Genomic DNA, 24,348 nt, shown 5'->3' with positions numbered 1-24,348 from the left:
GTGGTTCTCTGACTGCTTCTGTCCACTTGCCAAAAGTTCCAAGGCCGTATGATAGCACAAAAACTGTAAGATTGAAGTGGTGGGTGCCGGAGGTTTAAAATGGTCAGTTTAATTAAAGACAGAAAAGTGAAACGAATGACTGCAGAAATACTGTATGTGGCCATGAACTGAGATGAAAGGATGATTTTGGAACTCTGTCTTGCAGATTACCCTCAATGCCGCAATGGATAGGGCACTACTCTCACAGACCAGGGTGTGTAAGTTTAAGTCTATCTCAGGTGCACACCCTGAACTAATACATTTTTGCTGAATCCTAATCATATTGTTTACTCTTCCTCGTAGCAGCTTGCCAGGGTGATAGCATATTGCAACAGAACCATTCCACTTCTTCACTGAAAAGAGTCATGCTGGTTACCCAAATGTGCAGCGTGACATTTTATACAGCTTTCTTTATTGAAATTAAACTTGGACTCACTTGAAATATTCTCTTTCAAAATGAATGTTTTGAGCTGGTGTGAATTTTATTTCTAGAGGTGGTGACAGGCTTTCAGGTACGTGCTTAGGTCAAGGCCCTGTTCATGTAACTTGTATAAGCTAATTCAGGGAGCAAATTAGCAAGTCAAGAAATGGGAAGTCTGAACTACTGTCAAAGCAGTTTCATTCTCTTTTCCAATAATCCAAAAATACCATTGCAGCATAAAACAGAGTATTCAATAAAAGAAGAAAGGAGGATTAACGGCAAAAAAGCACATCATAAGATATGAAACTTTGGAAATTTTCTAGATATTGTTTGAAAAAACTCCTTTGATGGAAAGAAGATGAAGAACGGTATGGGATCCTGTCCTGCGCACCTGTAATTGATATGTTCCACATCCATTCATACCACCTAACCCTAAACACCCAAACATATTGCAGTCAGTGACCATGTGGCCTAATGGAAAAGGCGTCTGGCTTCGGATCAGAAGATTGAGGGTTCAAGTCCCTTCATAGTTGAGTCTTTTTCTCACAGCACCCAACTTATCTTTACATACAAACTGGAAAAACACTCTTACAATACTCCTTTCACTCTCACTCATTAAGAAAGCCCAATGCAAACTGCACAATCAGTCACGTTATGCCTTCAGCATTGCTACTTTTCTGTCTTTCTGCCATACCAAAGTACCTCTTCATAAATGCCACGGATATGCAATACGTATACAACAATATGACATGGCACAATCATTCCGAACAGAACTGTGGGTAGATTCAGTGCAGGGAGTGTGTGCGTGCAGAAAGCAGAAACTATGCATGGGTAGAAGCTCTATGATTTTCTCCAGGAATAATGCTAATTGTCCCTCAGAAAAAATATAGTACTGGAGAAGAACCATAAAGGTTTGAAACAATTGCAGCCTTTGCTGTTGCCCAAATTGTGTAATCTGTCAAGGACTGGTCTCTTGCAGATTGAGGCACCTAGTTGCATTTGTGTGGTAAAAATCACCCTTACAACCATTTTTGCTATAAACTTGAGATCTTTCTGAGATACTATCTCACAAACTTCTTATGAATGAGGAACTCTGAAATTGTCACATTCCAATTTGTACGTCCTTAAAACTATGCTGGTTATTCAAATGGGCAGATTGTTTTTTAAAATCCTTTCTGTCTCGAGTTGTAGTTATATTGATACAGAGGCATAATTGTTGAATGATATATATTGGTTTGATTGAAATATGTTCGTAGAGGTGGTGATAGGCTTTCTGTGTCTGTCTGAGAGCAAGGACCGGTTAACGTCTTTTTCCAAGAGCAGTTTGTTGTGAAAGGTATCAGGCAAAGGAGTATGTATTGTGATGTGGTTCTCTGACTGCTTCTGTCCACTTGCCAAAAGTTCAAAGGCCCTATGATAGCACAAAAACGGTAAGATTGAAGTGGTGGGTGCCGGAGGTTTAAAATGGTCAGTTTAATTAAAGACAGAAAAGTGAAACGAATGACTGCAGAAATACTGTATGTGGCCATGAACTAAGATGAAAGGATGATTTTGGAACTCTGTCTTGCGGATTACCCTCAATGCCGCAATGGATAGGGCACTACTCTCACAGACCAGGGTGTGTAAGTTTAAGTCTATCTGATGTGCACACCCTGAACTAATACATTTTTGCTGAAACCTAATCATATTGTTTACTCTTCCTCGTAGCAGCTTGCCAGGGTGATAGTATATTGCAACAGAACCATTCCACTTCTTCACTGAAAAGAGTCATGCTGGTTACCCAAATGTGCAGCGTGTCATTTTATACAGCTTTCTTTATTGAAATTAAACTTGGACTCACTTGAAATATTCTCTTTCAAAATGAAAGTTTGAGCTGCTGAGAATTTTGCTGTGAGGTGGTGACAGGCTTTCAGGTACGTGCTTAGGTCAAGGCCCTGTTCATGTCACTTGTATAAGCTAATTCAGGGAGCAAATTAGCAAGTCAAGAAATGGGAAGTCTGAACTACTGTCAAACCAGTTTCATTCTCTTTTCAAATAATCCAAAAATACCATTGCAGCATAAAACAGAGTATTCAATAAAAGAAGAAAGGAGGATTAACGGCAAAAAAGCACATCATAAGATATGAAACTTTGGAAATTATCTAGATATTGTTTGAAAAAACTCCTTTGATGGAAAGAAGATGAAGAACGGTATGGGATCCTGTCCAGCGCACCTGTAATTGATATGTTCCACATCCATTGATACCACCTAACCCTAAACACCCAAACATATTGCAGTCAGTGACCATGTGGCCTAATGGAAAAGGCGTCTGGCTTCGGATCAGAAGATTGAGGGTTCAAGTCCCTTCATAGTTGAGTCTTTTTCTCACAGCACCCAACTTATCTTTACATACAAACTGGAAAAACACTATTACAATACTCCTTTCACTCTCACTCATTAAGAAAGCCCAATGCAAACTGCACAATCAGTCACGTTATGCCTTCAGCATTGCTACTTTTCTGTCTTTCTGCCATACCAAAGTACCTCTTCATAAATGCCACGGATATGCAATACGTATACAACAATATGACATGGCACAATCATTCCGAACAGAACTGTGGGTAGATTCAGTGCAGGGAGTGTGTGCGTGCAGAAAGCAGAAACTATGCATGGGTAGAAGCTCTATGATTTTCTCCAGGAATAATGCTAATTGTCCCTCAGAAAAAATATAGTACTGGAGAAGAACCATAAAGGTTTGAAACAATTGCAGCCTTTGCTGTTGCCCAAATTGTGTAATCTGTCAAGGACTGGTCTCTTGCAGATTGAGGCACCTAGTTGCATTTGTGTGGTAAAAATCACCCTTACAACCATTTTTGCTATAAACTTGAGATCTTTCTGAGATACTATCTCACAAACTTCTTATGAATGAAGAACTCTGAAATTGTCACATTCCAATTTGTACGTCCTTAAAACTATGCTGGTTATTCAAATGGGCAGATTGTTTTTTAAAATCCTTTCTGTCTCGAGTTGTAGTTATATTGATACAGAGGCATAATTGTTGAATGATATATATTGGTTTGATTGAAATATGTTCATAGAGGTGGTGATAGGCTTTCTGTGTCTGTCTGAGAGCAAGGACCGGTTAACGTCTTTTTCCAAGAGCAGTTTGTTGTGAAAGGTATCAGGCAAAGGAGTATGTATTGTGATGTGGTTCTCTGACTGCTTCTGTCCACTTGCCAAAAGTTCAAAGGCCCTATGATAGCACAAAAACGGTAAGATTGAAGTGGTGGGTGCCGGAGGTTTAAAATGGTCAGTTTAATTAAAGACAGAAAAGTGAAACGAATGACTGCAGAAATACTGTATGTGGCCGTGAACTAAGATGAAAGGATGATTTTGGAACTGTCTTGCGGATTACCCTCAATGCCGCAATGGATAGGGCACTACTCTCACAGACCAGGGTGTGTAAGTTTAAGTCTATCTGATGTGCACACCCTGAACTAATACATTTTTGCTGAAACCTAATCATATTGTTTACTCTTCCTCGTAGCAGCTTGCCAGGGTGATAGTATATTGCAACAGAACCATTCCACTTCTTCACTGAAAAGAGTCATGCTGGTTACCCAAATGTGCAGCGTGTCATTTTATACAGGTTTCTTTATTGAAATTAAACTTGGACTCACTTGAAATATTCTCTTTCAAAATGAAAGTTTGAGCTGCTGTGAATTTTGCTGTGAGGTGGTGACAGGCTTTCAGGTACGTGCTTAGGTCAAGGCCCTGTTCATGTCACTTGTATAAGCTAATTCAGGGAGCAAATTAGCAAGTCAAGAAATGGGAAGTCTGAACTACTGTCAAAGCAGTTTCATTCTCTTTTCAAATAATCCAAAAATACCATTGCAGCATAAAACAGAGTATTCAATAAAAGAAGAAAGGAGGATTAACGGCAAAAAAGCACATCATAAGATATGAAACTTTGGAAATTATCTAGATATTGTTTGAAAAAACTCCTTTGATGGAAAGAAGATGAAGAACGGTATGGTATCCTGTCCAGCGCACCTGTAATTGATATGTTCCACATCCATTCATACCACCTAACCCTAAACACCCAAACATATTACAGTCAGTGACCATGTGGCCTAATAGATAAGGCGTCTGACTTCGGATCAGAAGATTGAGCGTTCGAGTCCCTTCATGGTTGAGTCTTTTTCTCACAGCACCCAACTTATCTTTACAAACAAACTGGAAACACACTCTTACAATACTCCTTTCACTCTCACTCATTAAGAAAGCCCAATGCAAACTGCACAATCAGTCACGTTATGCCTTCAGCATTGCTATTTTTCTGTCTTTCTGCCATACCAAAGTACCACTTCATAAATGCCATGGATATGCAATACGTATCCAACAATATGACACGGCACAATCATTCTTAACAGAACTGTGGGTAGATGAAGTGCAGGGAGTGTGTGCGTGCAGAAAGCAGAAACTATGCATGCGTTGAAGCTCTATGATTTTCTCCAGGAATAATGCTAATTGTCCCTCAGAAAAAATATAGTACTGGAGAAGAATCATAAAGGTTTGAAACAATTGCAGCCTTTGCTGTTGCCCAAATTGTGTAATCTGTCAAGGACTGGTCTCTTGCAGATTGAGGCACCTAGTTGCATTTGTGTGGTATCAATCACCCTTACAACCATTTTTGCTATAATCTTGAGATCTTTCTGAGATACTATCTCACAGACTTCTTATGAATGAGGAACTCTGAAATTGTCACATTCCAATTTGTACGTCCTTAAAACTCTGCTGGTTATTCAAATGGGCAGATTGTTTTTTAAATTCCTTTCTGTCTCGAGTTGTAGTTATATTGATACAGAGGCATAATTGTTGAATGATATATATTGGTTTGATTGAAATATGTTCGTAGAGGTGGTGATAGGCTTTCTGTGTCTGTCTGAGAGCAAGGACCGGTTAACGTCTTTTTCCAAGAGCAGTTTGTTGTGAAAGGTATCAGGCTAAGGAGTATGTATTGTGATGTGGTTCTCTGACTGCTTCTGTCCACTTGCCAAAAGTTCCAAGGCCCTATGATAGCACAAAAACGGTAAGATTGAAGTGGTGGGTGCCGGAGGTTTAAAATGGTTAGTTTAATTAAAGACAAAAAAGTGAAACGAATGACTGCAGAAATACTGTATGTGGCCATGAACTGAGATGAAAGGATGATTTTGGAACTCTTTCTTGCAGATTACCCTCAATGCCGCAATGGATACGGCACTACTCTCACAGACCAGGGTGTGTAAGTTTAAGTCTATCTGAGGTGCACACCCTGAACTAATAAATTTTTGCTGAAACCTAATCATATTGTTTACTCTTCCTCGTAGCAGCTTGCCAGGGTGATAGTATATTGCAACAGAACCATTCCACTTCTTCACTGAAAAGTTTCATGCTGGTTACCCAAATGTGCAGCATGTCATTTTATACAGCTTTCTTTATTGAAATTAAACTTGGACTCACTTGAAATATTCTCTTTCAAAATGAATGTTTTGAGCTGCTGTGAATTTTATTTCTAGAGGTGGTGACAGGCTTTCAGGTACGTGCTTAGGTCAAGGCCCTGTTCATGTCACTTTTATAAGCTATTTCAGGGAGCAAATTAGCAAGTCAAGAAATGGGAAGTCTGAACTACTGTCGAAGCAGTTTCATTCTCTTTTCCAATAATCCAAAAATACCATTGCAGCATAAAACAGAGTATTCAATAAAAGAAGAAAGGAGGATTAACGGCAAAAAAGCACATCATAAGATATGAAACTTTGGAAATTTTCTAGATATTGTTTGAAAAAACTCCTTTGATGGAAAGAAGATGAAGAACGGTATGGGATCCTGTCCTGCGCACCTGTAATTGATATGTTCCACATCCATTCATACCACCTAACCCTAAACACCCAAACATATTGCAGTCAGTGACCATGTGGCCTAATGGAAAAGGCGTCTGGCTTCGGATCAGAAGATTGAGGGTTCAAGTCCCTTCATAGTTGAGTCTTTTTCTCACAGCACCCAACTTATCTTTACATACAAACTGGAAAAACACTCTTACAATACTCCTTTCACTCTCACTCATTAAGAAAGCCCAATGCAAACTGCACAATCAGTCACGTTATGCCTTCAGCATTGCTACTTTTCTGTCTTTCTGCCATACCAAAGTACCTCTTCATAAATGCCACGGATATGCAATACGTATACAACAATATGACATGGCACAATCATTCCGAACAGAACTGTGGGTAGATTCAGTGCAGGGAGTGTGTGCGTGCAGAAAGCAGAAACTATGCATGGGTAGAAGCTCTATGATTTTCTCCAGGAATAATGCTAATTGTCCCTCAGAAAAAATATAGTACTGGAGAAGAACCATAAAGGTTTGAAACAATTGCAGCCTTTGCTGTTGCCCAAATTGTGTAATCTGTCAAGGACTGGTCTCTTGCAGATTGAGGCACCTAGTTGCATTTGTGTGGTAAAAATCACCCTTACAACCATTTTTGCTATAAACTTGAGATCTTTCTGAGATACTATCTCACAAACTTCTTATGAATGAGGAACTCTGAAATTGTCACATTCCAATTTGTACGTCCTTAAAACTATGCTGGTTATTCAAATGGGCAGATTGTTTTTTAAAATCCTTTCTGTCTCGAGTTGTAGTTATATTGATACAGAGGCATAATTGTTGAATGATATATATTGGTTTGATTGAAATATGTTCGTAGAGGTGGTGATAGGCTTTCTGTGTCTGTCTGAGAGCAAGGACCGGTTAACGTCTTTTTCCAAGAGCAGTTTGTTGTGAAAGGTATCAGGCAAAGGAGTATGTATTGTGATGTGGTTCTCTGACTGCTTCTGTCCACTTGCCAAAAGTTCAAAGGCCCTATGATAGCACAAAAACGGTAAGATTGAAGTGGTGGGTGCCGGAGGTTTAAAATGGTCAGTTTAATTAAAGACAGAAAAGTGAAACGAATGACTGCAGAAATACTGTATGTGGCCATGAACTAAGATGAAAGGATGATTTTGGAACTCTGTCTTGCGGATTACCCTCAATGCCGCAATGGATAGGGCACTACTCTCACAGACCAGGGTGTGTAAGTTTAAGTCTATCTGATGTGCACACCCTGAACTAATACATTTTTGCTGAAACCTAATCATATTGTTTACTCTTCCTCGTAGCAGCTTGCCAGGGTGATAGTATATTGCAACAGAACCATTCCACTTCTTCACTGAAAAGAGTCATGCTGGTTACCCAAATGTGCAGCGTGTCATTTTATACAGCTTTCTTTATTGAAATTAAACTTGGACTCACTTGAAATATTCTCTTTCAAAATGAAAGTTTGAGCTGCTGTGAATTTTGCTGTGAGGTGGTGACAGGCTTTCAGGTACGTGCTTAGGTCAAGGCCCTGTTCATGTCACTTGTATAAGCTAATTCAGGGAGCAAATTAGCAAGTCAAGAAATGGGAAGTCTGAACTACTGTCAAACCAGTTTCATTCTCTTTTCAAATAATCCAAAAATACCATTGCAGCATAAAACAGAGTATTCAATAAAAGAAGAAAGGAGGATTAACGGCAAAAAAGCACATCATAAGATATGAAACTTTGGAAATTATCTAGATATTGTTTGAAAAAACTCCTTTGATGGAAAGAAGATGAAGAACGGTATGGGATCCTGTCCAGCGCACCTGTAATTGATATGTTCCACATCCATTCATACCACCTAACCCTAAACACCCAAACATATTGCAGTCAGTGACCATGTGGCCTAATGGAAAAGGCGTCTGGCTTCGGATCAGAAGATTGAGGGTTCAAGTCCCTTCATAGTTGAGTCTTTTTCTCACAGCACCCAACTTATCTTTACATACAAACTGGAAAAACACTATTACAATACTCCTTTCACTCTCACTCATTAAGAAAGCCCAATGCAAACTGCACAATCAGTCACGTTATGCCTTCAGCATTGCTACTTTTCTGTCTTTCTGCCATACCAAAGTACCTCTTCATAAATGCCACGGATATGCAATACGTATACAACAATATGACATGGCACAATCATTCCGAACAGAACTGTGGGTAGATTCAGTGCAGGGAGTGTGTGCGTGCAGAAAGCAGAAACTATGCATGGGTAGAAGCTCTATGATTTTCTCCAGGAATAATGCTAATTGTCCCTCAGAAAAAATATAGTACTGGAGAAGAACCATAAAGGTTTGAAACAATTGCAGCCTTTGCTGTTGCCCAAATTGTGTAATCTGTCAAGGACTGGTCTCTTGCAGATTGAGGCACCTAGTTGCATTTGTGTGGTAAAAATCACCCTTACAACCATTTTTGCTATAAACTTGAGATCTTTCTGAGATACTATCTCACAAACTTCTTATGAATGAAGAACTCTGAAATTGTCACATTCCAATTTGTACGTCCTTAAAACTATGCTGGTTATTCAAATGGGCAGATTGTTTTTTAAAATCCTTTCTGTCTCGAGTTGTAGTTATATTGATACAGAGGCATAATTGTTGAATGATATATATTGGTTTGATTGAAATATGTTCATAGAGGTGGTGATAGGCTTTCTGTGTCTGTCTGAGAGCAAGGACCGGTTAACGTCTTTTTCCAAGAGCAGTTTGTTGTGAAAGGTATCAGGCAAAGGAGTATGTATTGTGATGTGGTTCTCTGACTGCTTCTGTCCACTTGCCAAAAGTTCAAAGGCCCTATGATAGCACAAAAACGGTAAGATTGAAGTGGTGGGTGCCGGAGGTTTAAAATGGTCAGTTTAATTAAAGACAGAAAAGTGAAACGAATGACTGCAGAAATACTGTATGTGGCCGTGAACTAAGATGAAAGGATGATTTTGGAACTGTCTTGCGGATTACCCTCAATGCCGCAATGGATAGGGCACTACTCTCACAGACCAGGGTGTGTAAGTTTAAGTCTATCTGATGTGCACACCCTGAACTAATACATTTTTGCTGAAACCTAATCATATTGTTTACTCTTCCTCGTAGCAGCTTGCCAGGGTGATAGTATATTGCAACAGAACCATTCCACTTCTTCACTGAAAAGAGTCATGCTGGTTACCCAAATGTGCAGCGTGTCATTTTATACAGCTTTCTTTATTGAAATTAAACTTGGACTCACTTGAAATATTCTCTTTCAAAATGAAAGTTTGAGCTGCTGTGAATTTTGCTGTGAGGTGGTGACAGGCTTTCAGGTACGTGCTTAGGTCAAGGCCCTGTTCATGTCACTTGTATAAGCTAATTCAGGGAGCAAATTAGCAAGTCAAGAAATGGGAAGTCTGAACTACTGTCAAAGCAGTTTCATTCTCTTTTCAAATAATCCAAAAATACCATTGCAGCATAAAACAGAGTATTCAATAAAAGAAGAAAGGAGGATTAACGGCAAAAAAGCACATCATAAGATATGAAACTTTGGAAATTATCTAGATATTGTTTGAAAAAACTCCTTTGATGGAAAGAAGATGAAGAACGGTATGGTATCCTGTCCAGCGCACCTGTAATTGATATGTTCCACATCCATTCATACCACCTAACCCTAAACACCCAAACATATTACAGTCAGTGACCATGTGGCCTAATAGATAAGGCGTCTGACTTCAGATCAGAAGATTGAGCGTTCGAGTCCCTTCATGGTTGAGTCTTTTTCTCACAGCACCCAACTTATCTTTACAAACAAACTGGAAACACACTCTTACAATACTCCTTTCACTCTCACTCATTAAGAAAGCCCAATGCAAACTGCACAATCAGTCACGTTATGCCTTCAGCATTGCTATTTTTCTGTCTTTCTGCCATACCAAAGTACCACTTCATAAATGCCATGGATATGCAATACGTATCCAACAATATGACACGGCACAATCATTCTTAACAGAACTGTGGGTAGATGAAGTGCAGGGAGTGTGTGCGTGCAGAAAGCAGAAACTATGCATGCGTTGAAGCTCTATGATTTTCTCCAGGAATAATGCTAATTGTCCCTCAGAAAAAATATAGTACTGGAGAAGAATCATAAAGGTTTGAAACAATTGCAGTCTTTGCTGTTGCCCAAATTGTGTAATCTGTCAAGGACTGGTCTCTTGCAGATTGAGGCACCTAGTTGCATTTGTGTGGTATCAATCACCCTTACAACCATTTTTGCTATAATCTTGAGATCTTTCTGAGATACTATCTCACAGACTTCTTATGAATGAGGAACTCTGAAATTGTCACATTCCAATTTGTACGTCCTTAAAACTCTGCTGGTTATTCAAATGGGCAGATTGTTTTTTAAATTCCTTTCTGTCTCGAGTTGTAGTTATATTGATACAGAGGCATAATTGTTGAATGATATATATTGGTTTGATTGAAATATGTTCGTAGAGGTGGTGATAGGCTTTCTGTGTCTGTCTGAGAGCAAGGACCGGTTAACGTCTTTTTCCAAGAGCAGTTTGTTGTGAAAGGTATCAGGCTAAGGAGTATGTATTGTGATGTGGTTCTCTGACTGCTTCTGTCCACTTGCCAAAAGTTCCAAGGCCCTATGATAGCACAAAAACGGTAAGATTGAAGTGGTGGGTGCCGGAGGTTTAAAATGGTTAGTTTAATTAAAGACAAAAAAGTGAAACGAATGACTGCAGAAATACTGTATGTGGCCATGAACTGAGATGAAAGGATGATTTTGGAACTCTTTCTTGCAGATTACCCTCAATGCCGCAATGGATACGGCACTACTCTCACAGACCAGGGTGTGTAAGTTTAAGTCTATCTGAGGTGCACACCCTGAACTAATAAATTTTTGCTGAAACCTAATCATATTGTTTACTCTTCCTCGTAGCAGCTTGCCAGGGTGATAGTATATTGCAACAGAACCATTCCACTTCTTCACTGAAAAGTTTCATGCTGGTTACCCAAATGTGCAGCATGTCATTTTATACAGCTTTCTTTATTGAAATTAAACTTGGACTCACTTGAAATATTCTCTTTCAAAATGAATGTTTTGAGCTGCTGTGAATTTTATTTCTAGAGGTGGTGACAGGCTTTCAGGTACGTGCTTAGGTCAAGGCCCTGTTCATGTCACTTTTATAAGCTATTTCAGGGAGCAAATTAGCAAGTCAAGAAATGGGAAGTCTGAACTACTGTCGAAGCAGTTTCATTCTCTTTTCAAATAATCCAAAAATACCATTGCAGCATAAAACAGAGTATTCAATAAAAGAAGAAAGGAGGATTAACGGCAAAAAAGCACATCATAAGATATGAAACTTTGGAAATTATCTAGATATTGTTTGAAAAAACTGCTTTGATGGAAAGAAGATGAAGAACGGTATGGGATCCTGTCCTGCGCACCTGTAATTGATATGTTCCACATCCATTCATACCACCTAACCCTAAACACCCAAACATATTGCAGTCAGTGACCATGTGGCCTAATGGGTAAGGCGTGTGACTTCGCATCATAAGATTGAGGGTTCAAGTCCCTTCATGGTTGAGTCTTTTTCTCACAGCACCCAACTTATCTTTACATACAAACTGGAAACACACTCTTACAATACTCCTTTCACTATCTCTCATTAAGAAAGCCCAATGCAAACTGCACAGTCAGTCACGTTATGCCTTCAGCATTGCTACTTTTCTGTCTTTCTGCCATACCAAAGTACCTCTTCATAAATGCCACGGATATGCAATACGTATACAACAATATGACATGGCACAATCATTCCGAACAGAACTGTGGGTAGATTCAGTGCAGGGAGTGTGTGCGTGCAGAAAGCAGAAACTATGCATGGGTAGAAGCTCTATGATTTTCTCCAGGAATAATGCAAATTGTCCCTCAGAAAAAATATAGTACTAGACAAGAATCATAAAGGATTGACACAATTGCTGCCTTTGCTGTTGCCCCAGTTGTGTAATCTGTCAAGGACTGGTCTCTTGCAGATTGAGGCACCTAGTTGCAATTGTGTGGTAAAAATCAAGCTTACAACCATTTTTGCTATTAACTTCAGATCTTTCTGAGATACTATCTCACAGACTTCTTATGAATGAGGAACTCTGAAATTGTCACATTCCAATTTGTACGTCCTTAAAACTCTGCTGGTTATTCAAATGGGCAGATTGTTTTTTAAATTCCTTTCTGTCTCGAGTTGTAGTTATATTGATACAGAGGCATAATTGTTGAATGATATATATTGGTTTGATTGAAATATGTTCGTAGAGGTGGTGATAGGCTTTCTGTGTCTGTCTGAGAGCAAGGACCGGTTAACGTCTTTTTCAAGGAGCAGTTTGTTGTGAAAGGTATCAGGCAAAGGAGTATGTATTGTGATGTGGTTCTCTGACTGCTTTTGTCCACTTGCCAAAAGTTCCAAGGCCCTATGATAGCACAAAAACTGTAAGATTGAAGTGGTGGGTGCCGGAGGTTTAAAATGGTCAGTTTAATTAAAGACAGAAAAGTGAAACGAGTGACTGCAGAAATACTGTATGTGGCCATGAACTGAGATGAAAGGATGATTTTGGAACTCTGTCTTGCAGATTACCCTCAATGCCGCAATGGATAGGGCACTACTCTCACAGACCAGGGTGTGTAAGTTTAAGTCTATCTGAGGTGCACACCCTGAACTAATACATTTTTGCTGAAACCTAATCATATTGTTTACTCTTCCTCGTAGCAGCTTGCCAGGGTGATAGTATATTGCAACAGAACCATTCCACTTCTTCACTGAAAAGAGTCATGCTGGTTACCCAAATGTGCAGCGTGTCATTTTATACAGCTTTCTTTATTGAAATTAAACTTGGACTCACTTGAAATATTCTCTTTCAAAATGAATGTTTGAGCTGCTGTGAATTTTATTTCTAGAGGTGGTGACAGGCTTTCAGGTACGTGCTTAGGTCAAGGCCCTGTTCATGTCACTTGTATAAGCTAATTCAGGGAGCAAATTAGCAAATCAAGAAATGGGAAGTCTGAACTACTGTCAAAGCAGTTTCATTCTCTTTTCAAAAATTCCAAAAATACCATTGCAGCATAAAACAGAGTATTCAATAAAAGAAGAAAGGAGGATTAACGGCAAAAAAGCACAGCATAAGATAAGAAACTTTGGAAATTATCTAGATATTGTTTGAAAAAACTCCTTTGATGGAAAGAAGATGAAGAACGGTATGGGATCCTGTCCTGCGCACCTGTAATTGATATGTTCCACATCCATTCATACCACCTAACCCTAAACACCCAAACATATTGCAGTCAGTGACCATATGGCCTAATGGATAAGGCGTCTGACTTCGGATCAGAAGATTGAGGGTTCGAGTCCCTTCATGGTTGAGTCTTTTTCTCACAGCACCCAACTTATCTTTACATACAAACTGGGAACACACTCTTACAATACTCCTTTCACTCTCACTCATTAAGAAAGCCCAATGCAAACTGCAAAATCAGTCACGTTATGCCTTCAGCATTGCTACTTTTCTGTCTTTCTGCCATACCAAAGTACCTCTTCATAAATGCCATGGATATGCAATACGTATACAACAATATGACATGGCACAATCATTCCGAACAGAACTGTGGGTAGATTCAGTGCAGGGAGAGTGTGCGTGCAGAAAGCAGAAACTATGCATGGGTAGAAGCTCTATGATTTTCTCCAGGAATAATGCAAATTGTACCTCAGAAAAAGTATAGTACTAGAAAAGAATCATAAAGGATTGACACAATTGCTGCCTTTGCTGTTGCCCCAGTTGAGTAATCTGTCAAGGACTGGTCTCTTGCAGATTGAGGCACCTAGTTGCAATTGTGTGGTAAAAATCACCCTTACAACCATTTTTGCTATAAACTTGAGATCTTTCTGAGATACTATCTCACAGACTTCTTATGAATGAGGAGCTCTGAAATTGTCACATTCCAATTTGTACGTCCTTAAAACTCTGCTGGTTATTCAAATGGGCAGATTGTTTTTTAAATTCCTTTCTGTCTCGAGATGTAGTTATATTGATACAGAGGCATAATTGTTGAATTATATTTATTGGTTTGATTGAAATATGTTCGTAGAGGTGGTGATAGGCTTTCTGTGTCTGTCTGAGAGCAAGGACCGGTTAACGTCTTTTTCCAAGAGCAATTTGTTGTGAAAGGTATCAGGCAAAGGAGTATGTATTGTGATGTGGTTCTCTGACTGCTTCTGTCCACTTGCCAAAAGTTCCAAGGCCCTATGATAGCACAAAAACGGTAAGATTGAAGTGGTGGGTGCCGGAGGTTTAAAATGGTCAGTTTAATTAAAGACAGAAAAGTGAAACGAATGACTGCAGAAATACTGTATGTGGCCATGAACTGAGATGAAAGGATGATTTTGGAACTCTTTCTTGCAGATTACCCTCAATGCCGCAATGGATAGGGCACTACTCTCACAGACCAGGGGGTGTAAGTTTAAGTCTCTCTGAGGTGCACACCCTGAACTAATGCATTTTTGCTGAAACCTAATCATATTGTTTACTCTTCCTCGTAGCAGCTTGCCAGGGTGATAGTATATTGCAACAGAACCATTCCACTTCTTCAATGAAAAGTTTCATGCTGGTTACCCAAATGTGCAGCGTGTCATTTTATACAGCTTTCTTTATTGAAATTAAACTTGGACTCACTTGAAATATTCTCTTTCAAAATGAATGTTTTGAGCTGCTGTGAATTTTATTTCTAGAGGTGGTGACAGGCTTTCAGGTACGTGCTTAGGTCAAGGCCCTGTTCATGTCACTTGTATAAGCTAATTCAGGGAGCAAATTAGCAAGTCAAGAAATGGGAAGTCTGAACTACTGTCAAAGCAGTTTCATTCTCTTTTCAAAAATTCCAAAAATACCATTGCAGCATAAAACAGAGTATTCAATAAAAGAAGAAAGGAGGATTAACGGCAAAAAAGCACAGCATAAGATAAGAAACTTTGGAAATTATCTAGATATTGTTTGAAAAAACTCCATTGATGGAAAGAAGATGAAGAACGGTATGGGATCCTGTCCTGCGCACCTGTAATTGATATGTTCCACATCCATTCATACCACCTAACCCTAAACACCCAAACATATTGCAGTCAGTGACCATATGGCCTAATGGATAAGGCATCTGACTGCGGATCAGAAGATTGAGGGTTCGAGTCCCTTCATGGTTGAGTCTTTTTCTCACAGCACCCAACTTATCTTTACATACAAACTGGGAACACACTCTTACAATACTCCTTTCACTCTCACTCATTAAGAAAGCCCAATGCAAACTGCAAAATCAGTCACGTTATGCCTTCAGCATTGCTACTTTTCTGTCTTTCTGCCATACCAAAGTACCTCTTCATAAATGCCATGGATATGCAATACGTATACAACAATATGACATGGCACAATCATTCCGAACAGAACTGTGGGTAGATTCAGTGCAGGGAGAGTGTGCGTGCAGAAAGCAGAAACTATGCATGGGTAGAAGCTCTATGATTTTCTCCAGGAATAATGCAAATTGTACCTCAGAAAAAGTATAGTACTAGAAAAGAATCATAAAGGATTGACACAATTGCTGCCTTTGCTGTTGCCCCAGTTGAGTAATCTGTCAAGGACTGGTCTCTTGCAGATTGAGGCACCTAGTTGCAATTGTGTGGTAAAAATCACCCTTACAACCATTTTTGCTATAAACTTGAGATCTTTCTGAGATACTATCTCACAGACTTCTTATGAATGAGGAGCTCTGAAATTGTCACATTCCAATTTGTACGTCCTTAAAACTCTGCTGGTTATTCAAATGGGCAGATTGTTTTTTAAATTCCTTTCTGTCTCGAGATGTAGTTATATTGATACAGAGGCATAATTGTTGAATTATATTTATTGGTTTGATTGAAATATGTTCGTAGAGGTGGTGATAGGCTTTCTGTGTCTGTCTGAGAGCAAGGACCGGTTAACGTCTTTTTCCAAGAGCAATTTGTTGTGAAAGGTATCAGGCAAAGGAGTATGTATTGTGATGTGGTTCTCTGACTGCTTCTGTCCACTTGCCAAAAGTTCCAAGGCCCTATGATAGCACAAAAACGGTAAGATTGAAGTGGTGGGTGCCGGAGGTTTAAAATGGTCAGTTTAATTAAAGACAGAAAAGTGAAACGAATGACTGCAGAAATACTGTATGTGGCCATGAACTGAGATGAAAGGATGATTTTGGAACTCTTTCTTGCAGATTACCCTCAATGCCGCAATGGATAGGGCACTACTCTCACAGACCAGGGGGTGTAAGTTTAAGTCTCTCTGAGGTGCACACCCTGAACTAATGCATTTTTGCTGAAACCTAATCATATTGTTTACTCTTCCTCGTAGCAGCTTGCCAGGGTGATAGTATATTGCAACAGAACCATTCCACTTCTTCAATGAAAAGTTTCATGCTGGTTACCCAAATGTGCAGCGTGTCATTTTATACAGCTTTCTTTATTGAAATTAAACTTGGACTCACTTGAAATATTCTCTTTCAAAATGAATGTTTTGAGCTGCTGTCAATTTTATTTCTAGAGGTGGTGACAGGCTTTCAGGTACGTGCTTAGGTCAAGGCCCTGTTCATGTCACTTGTATAAGCTAATTCAGGGAGCAAATTAGCAAGTCAAGAAATGGGAAGTCTGAACTACTGTCAAAGCAGTTTCATTCTCTTTTCAAAAATTCCAAAAATACCATTGCAGCATAAAACAGAGTATTCAATAAAAGAAGAAAGGAGGATTAACGGCAAAAAAGCACAGCATAAGATAAGAAACTTTGGAAATTATCTAGATATTGTTTGAAAAAACTCCTTTGATGGAAAGAAGATGAAGAACGGTATGGGATCCTGTCCTGCGCACCTGTAATTGATATGTTCCACATCCATTCATACCACCTAACCCTAAACACCCAAACATATTGCAGTCAGTGACCATATGGCCTAATGGATAAGGCGTCTGACTTCGAATCAGAAGATTGAGGGTTCGAGTCCCTTCATGGTTGAGTCTTTTTCTCACAGCACCCAACTTATCTTTACATACAAACTGGGAACACACTCTTACAATACTCCTTTCACTCTCACTCATTAAGAAAGCCCAATGCAAACTGCAAAATCAGTCACGTTATGCCTTCAGCATTGCTACTTTTCTGTCTTTCTGCCATACCAAAGTACCTCTTCATAAATGCCATGGATATGCAATACGTATACAACAATATGACATGGCACAATCATTCCGAACAGAACTGTGGGTAGATTCAGTGCAGGGAGAGTGTGCGTGCAGAAAGCAGAAACTATGCATGGGTAGAAGCTCTATGATTTTCTCCAGGAATAATGCAAATTGTACCTCAGAAAAAGTATAGCACTAGAAAAGAATCATAAAGGATTGACACAATTGCTGCCTTTGCTGTTACCCCAGTTGAGTAATCTGTCAAGGACTGGTCTCTTGCAGACTGAGGCACCTAGTTGCAATTGTGTGGTAAAAATCATCCTTACAACCATTTTTGCTATAAACTTGAGATCTTTCTGAGATACTATCTCACAGACTTCTTATGAATGAGGAACTCTGAAATTGTCACATTCCAATTTGTACGTCCTTAAAACTCTGCTGGTTATTCAAATGGGCAGATTGTTTTTTAAATTCCTTTCTGTCTCGAGATGTAGTTATATTGATACAGAGGCATAATTGTTGAATTATATTTATTGGTTTGATTGAAATATGTTCGTAGAGGTGGTGATAGGCTTTCTGTGTCTGTCTGAGAGCAAGGACCGGTTAACGTCTTTTTCCAAGAGCAATTTGTTGTGAAAGGTATCAGGCAAAGGAGTATGTATTGTGATGTGGTTCTCTGACTGCTTCTGTCCACTTGCCAAAAGTTCCAAGGCCCTATGATAGCACAAAAACGGTAAGATTGAAGTGGTGGGTGCCGGAGGTTTAAAATGGTCAGTTTAATTAAAGACAGAAAAGTGAAACGAATGACTGCAGAAATACTGTATGTGGCCATGAACTGAGATGAAAGGATGACTTTGGAACTCTTTCTTGCAGATTACCCTCAATGCCGCAATGGATAGGGCACTACTCTCACAGACCAGGGGGTGTAAGTTTAAGTCTCTCTGAGGTGCACACCCTGAACTAATGCATTTTTGCTGAAACCTAATCATATTGTTTACTCTTCCTCGTAGCAGCTTGCCAGGGTGATAGTATATTGCAACAGAACCATTCCACTTCTTCAATGAAAAGTTTCATGCTGGTTACCCAAATGTGCAGCGTGTCATTTTATACAGCTTTCTTTATTGAAATTAAACTTGGACTCACTTGAAATATTCTCTTTCAAAATGAATGTTTTGAGCTGCTGTCAATTTTATTTCTAGAGGTGGTGACAGGCTTTCAGGTACGTGCTTAGGTCAAGGCCCTGTTCATGTCACTTGTATAAGCTAATTCAGGGAGCAAATTAGCAAGTCAAGAAATGGGAAGTCTGAACTACTGTCAAAGCAGTTTCATTCTCTTTTCAAAAATTCCAAAAATACCATTGCAGCATAAAACAGAGTATTCAATAAAAGAAGAAAGGAGGATTAACGGCAAAAAAGCACAGCATAAGATAAGAAACTTTGGAAATTATCTAGATATTGTTTGAAAAAACTCCTTTGATGGAAAGAAGATGAAGAACGGTATGGGATCCTGTCCTGCGCACCTGTAATTGATATGTTCCACATCCATTCATACCACCTAACCCTAAACACCCAAACATATTGCAGTCAGTGACCATATGGTCTAATGGATAAGGCGTCTGACTTCGAATCAGAAAATTGAGGGTTCGAGTCCCTTCATGGTTGAGTCTTTTTCTCACAGCACCCAACTTATCTTTACATACAAACTGGGAACACACTCTTACAATACTCCTTTCACTCTCACTCATTAAGAAAGCCCAATGCAAACTGCAAAATCAGTCACGTTATGCCTTCAGCATTGCTACTTTTCTGTCTTTCTGCCATACCAAAGTACCTCTTCATAAATGCCATGGATATGCAATACGTATACAACAATATGACATGGCACAATCATTCCGAACAGAACTGTGGGTAGATTCAGTGCAGGGAGAGTGTGCGTGCAGAAAGCAGAAACTATGCATGGGTAGAAGCTCTATGATTTTCTCCAGGAATAATGCAAATTGTACCTCAGAAAAAGTATAGCACTAGAAAACAATCATAAAGGATTGACACAATTGCTGCCTTTGCTGTTGCCCCAGTTGAGTAATCTGTCAAGGACTGGTCTCTTGCAGATTGAGGCACCTAGTTGCAATTGTGTGGTAAAAATCATCCTTACAACCATTTTTGCTATAAACTTGAGATCTTTCTGAGATACTATCTCACAGACTTCTTATGAATGAGGAACTCTGAAATTGTCACATTCCAATTTGTACGTCCTTAAAACTCTGCTGGTTATTCAAATGGGCAGATTGTTTTTTAAATTCCTTTCTGTCTCGAGATGTAGTTATATTGATACAGAGGCATAATTGTTGAATTATATTTATTGGTTTGATTGAAATATGTTCGTAGAGGTGGTGATAGGCTTTCTGTGTCTGTCTGAGAGCAAGGACCGGTTAACGTCTTTTTCCAAGAGCAATTTGTTGTGAAAGGTATCAGGCAAAGGAGTATGTATTGTGATGTGGTTCTCTGACTGCTTCTGTCCACTTGCCAAAAGTTCCAAGGCCCTATGATAGCACAAAAACGGTAAGATTGAAGTGGTGGGTGCCGGAGGTTTAAAATGGTCAGTTTAATTAAAGACAGAAAAGTGAAACGAATGACTGCAGAAATACTGTATGTGGCCATGAACTGAGATGAAAGGATGATTTTGGAACTCTTTCTTGCAGATTACCCTCAATGCCGCAATGGATAGGGCACTACTCTCACAGACCAGGGGGTGTAAGTTTAAGTCTCTCTGAGGTGCACACCCTGAACTAATGCATTTTTGCTGAAACCTAATCATATTGTTTACTCTTCCTCGTAGCAGCTTGCCAGGGTGATAGTATATTGCAACAGAACCATTCCACTTCTTCAATGAACAGTTTCATGCTGGTTACCCAAATGTGCAGCGTGTCATTTTATACAGCTTTCTTTATTGAAATTAAACTTGGACTCACTTGAAATATTCTCTTTCAAAATGAATGTTTTGAGCTGCTGTCAATTTTATTTCTAGAGGTGGTGACAGGCTTTCAGGTACGTGCTTAGGTCAAGGCCCTGTTCATGTCACTTGTATAAGCTAATTCAGGGAGCAAATTAGCAAGTCAAGAAATGGGAAGTCTGAACTACTGTCGAAGCAGTTTCATTCTCTTTTCAAATAATCCAAAAATACCATTGCAGCATAAAACAGAGTATTCAATAAAAGAAGAAAGGAGGATTAACGGCAAAAAAGCACATCATAAGATATGAAACTTTGGAAATTATCTAGATATTGTTTGAAAAAACTCCTTTGATGGAAAGAAGATGAAGAACGGTATGGGATCCTGTCCTGCGCACCTGTAATTGATATGTTCCACATCCATTCATACCACCTAACCCTAAACACCCAATCATATTGCAGTCAGTGACCATGTGGCCTAATGGATAAGGTGTCTGACTTCGCATCAGAAGATTGAGGGTTCAAGTCCCTACATGGTAGAGTCTTTTTCTCGCAGCACCCAACTTATCTTTACATACAAACTGGAAATGCACTCTTACAATACTCCTTTCACTATCACTCATTAAGAAAGCCCAATGCAAACTGCACAATCAGTCACGTTATGCCTTCAGCATTGCTACTTTTCTGTCTTTCTGCCATACCAAAGTACCTCTTCATAAATGCCACGGATATGCAATACGTATACAACAATATGACATGGCACAATCATTCCGAACAGAACTGTGGGTAGATTCAGTGCAGGGAGTGTGTGCGTGCAGAAAGCAGAAACTATGCATGGGTAGAAGCTCTATGATTTTCTCCAGGAATAATGCAAATTGTCCCTCAGAAAAAGTATAGTACTAGAGAAGAATCATAAAGGATTGACACAATTGCTGCCTTTGCTGTTGCCCCAGTTGTGTAATCTGTCAAGGACTGGTCTCTTGCAGATTGAGGCACCTCGTTGCAATTGTGTGGTAAAAATCACCCTTACAACCATTTTTGCTATAAACTTGAGATCTTTCTGAGACACTATCTCACAGACTTCTTATGAATGAGGAACTCTGAAATTGTCACATTCCAATTTGTACGTCCTTAAAACTCTGCTGGTTATTCAAATGGGCAGATTGTTTTTTAAATTCCTTTCTGTCTCGAGTTGTAGTTATATTGATACAGAGGCATAATTGTTGAATGATATATATTGGTTTGATTGAAATATGTTCGTAGAGGTGGTGATAGGCTTTCTGTGTCTGTCTGAGAGCAAGGACCGGTTAACGTCTTTTTCCAAGAGCAGTTTGTTGTGAAAGGTATCAGGCAAAGGAGTATGTATTGTCATGTGGTTCTCTGACTGCTTCTGTCCACTTGCCAAAAGTTCCAAGGCCCTATGATAGCACAAAAACTGTAAGATTGAAGTGGTGGGTGCCGGAGGTTTAAAATGGTCAGTTTAATTAAAGACAGAAAAGTGAAACGAATGACTGCAGAAATACTGTATGTGGCCATGAACTGAGATGAAAGGATGATTTTGGAACTCTGTCTTGCAGATTACCCTCAATGCCGCAATGGATAGGGCACTACTCTCACAGACCAGGGTGTGTAAGTTTAAGTCTATCTGAGGTGCACACCCTGAACTAATACATTTTTGCTGAAACCTAATCATATTGTTTACTCTTCCTCGTAGCAGCTTGCCAGGGTGATAGTATATTGCAACAGAACCATTCCACTTCTTCACTGAAAAGAGTCATGCTGGTTACCCAAATGTGCAGCGTGTCATTTTATACAGCTTTCTTTATTGAAATTAAACTTGGACTCACTTGAAATATTCTCTTTCAAAATGAATGTTTGAGCTGCTGTGAATTTTATTTCTAGAGTTGGTGACAGGCTTTCAGGTACGTGCTTAGGTCAAGGCCCTGTTCATGTCACTTGTATAAGCTAATTCAGGGAGCAAATTAGCAAGTCAAGAAATGGGAAGTCTGAACTACTGTCAAAGCAGTTTCATTCTCTTTTCAAATAATCCAAAAATACCATTGCAGCATAAAACAGAGTATTCAATAAAAGAAGAAAGGAGGATTAACGGCAAAAAAGCACAGCATAAGATATGAAACTTTGGAAATTATCTAGATATTGTTTGAAAAAACTCCTTTGATGGAAAGAAGATGAAGAACGGTATGGGATCCTGTCCTGCGCACCTGTAATTGATATGTTCCACATCCATTCATACCACCTAACCCTAAACACCCAAACATATTGCAGTCAGTGACCATGTGCCTAATGGATGAGGTGTCTGACTTCGGATCAGAAGATTGAGGGTTCGAGTCTCTTCATGGTTGAGTCTTTTTCTCACAGCACCCAACTAATCTTTACATACAAACTGGAAACACACTCTTACAATACTCCTTTCACTCTCACTTATTAAGAAAGCCCAATGCAAACTGCACAATCAGTCACGTTATGCCTTGAGCATTGCTACTTTTCTGTCTTTCTGCCATACCAAAGTACCTCTTCATAAATGCCACGGATATGCAATACGTATACAACAATATGACATGGCACAATCATTCCGAACAGAACTGTGGGTAGATTCAGTGCAGGGAGTGTGTGCGTGCAGAAAGCAGAAACTATGCATGGGTAGAAGCTCTATGATTTTCTCCAGGAATAATGCAAATTGTCCCTCAGAAAAAGTATAGTACTAGAGAAGAATCATAAAGGATTGACACAATTGCTGCCTTTGCTGTTGCCCCAGTTGTGTAATCTGTCAAGGACTGGTCTCTTGCAGATTGAGGCACTTAGTTGCAATTGTGTGGTAAAAATCACCCTTACAACCATTTTTGCTATAAACTTGAGATCTTTCTGAGATACTATCTCACAGACTTCTTATGAATGAGGAACTCTGAAATTGTCACATTCCAATTTGTACATCCTTAAAACTCTGCTGGTTATTCAAATGGGCAGATTGTTTTTTAAATTCCTTTCTGTCTCGAGTTGTAGTTATATTGATACAGAGGCATAATTGTTGAATGATATATATTGGTTTGATTGAAATATGTTCGTAGAGGTGGTGATAGGCTTTCTGTGTCTGTCTGAGAGCAAGGACCGGTTAACGTCTTTTTCCAAGAGCAGTTTGTTGTGAAAGGTATCAGGCAAAGGAGTATGTATTGTGATGTGGTTCTCTGACTGCTTCTGTCCACTTGCCAAACGTTCCAAGGCCCTAAAACGGTAAGATTGAAGTGGTGGGTGCCGGAGGTTTAAAATGGTCAGTTTAATTAAAGACAGAAAAGTGAAACGAATGACTGCAGAAATACTGTATGTGGCCATGAACTGAGATGAAAGGATGATTTTGGAACTCTGTCTTGCAGATTACCCTCAATGCTGCAATGGATAGGGCACTACTCTCACAGACCAGGGTGTGTAAGTTTAAGTCTATCTGAGGTGCACACCCTGAACTAATACATTTTTCCTGAATCCTAATCATATTGTTTACTCTTCCTCGTAGCAGCTTGCCAGGGTGATAGTATATTGCAACAGAACCATTCCACTTCTTCACTGAAAAGAGTCATGCTGGTTACCCAAATGTGCAGCATGTCATTTTATACAGCTTTCTTTATTGAAATTAAACTTGGACTCACTTGAAATATTCTCTTTCAAAATGAATGTTTTGAGCTGCTGTGAATTTTATTTCTAGAGGTGGTGACAGGCTTTCAGGTACGTGCTTAGGTCAAGGCCCTGTTCATGTCACTTGTATAAGCTAATTCAGGGAGCAAATTAGCAAGTCAAGAAATGGGAAGTCTGACCTACTGTCAAAGC

General features: G+C 39.3%; 3 non-coding genes across 3 annotated transcripts; all 3 read left to right on the top strand.

Annotated features, from left to right (window-relative positions):
* Positions 1–13,678: 13,678 nt before the first annotated feature.
* TRNAR-UCG (transfer RNA arginine (anticodon UCG)) lies at positions 13,679–13,751 on the top strand. The gene has a single exon. It is a non-coding gene; the product is annotated as a tRNA-Arg (tRNA).
* Positions 13,752–15,503: 1,752 nt separating this feature from the next.
* Positions 15,504–15,576, top strand: TRNAR-GCG (transfer RNA arginine (anticodon GCG)). Its single transcript has one exon. It is a non-coding gene; the product is annotated as a tRNA-Arg (tRNA).
* A 1,752-nt stretch (positions 15,577–17,328) lies between these two features.
* TRNAR-UCG (transfer RNA arginine (anticodon UCG)) lies at positions 17,329–17,401 on the top strand. Its single transcript has one exon. It is a non-coding gene; the product is annotated as a tRNA-Arg (tRNA).
* Positions 17,402–24,348: the final 6,947 nt, after the last annotated feature.

Source organism: Pleurodeles waltl, chromosome 4_1 (assembly GCF_031143425.1).
Source record: "Pleurodeles waltl isolate 20211129_DDA chromosome 4_1, aPleWal1.hap1.20221129, whole genome shotgun sequence".
In the NCBI taxonomy this organism is placed as follows: domain Eukaryota; kingdom Metazoa; phylum Chordata; class Amphibia; order Caudata; family Salamandridae; genus Pleurodeles; species Pleurodeles waltl.
This window is presented reverse-complemented; position numbering and strand designations above follow the sequence as displayed.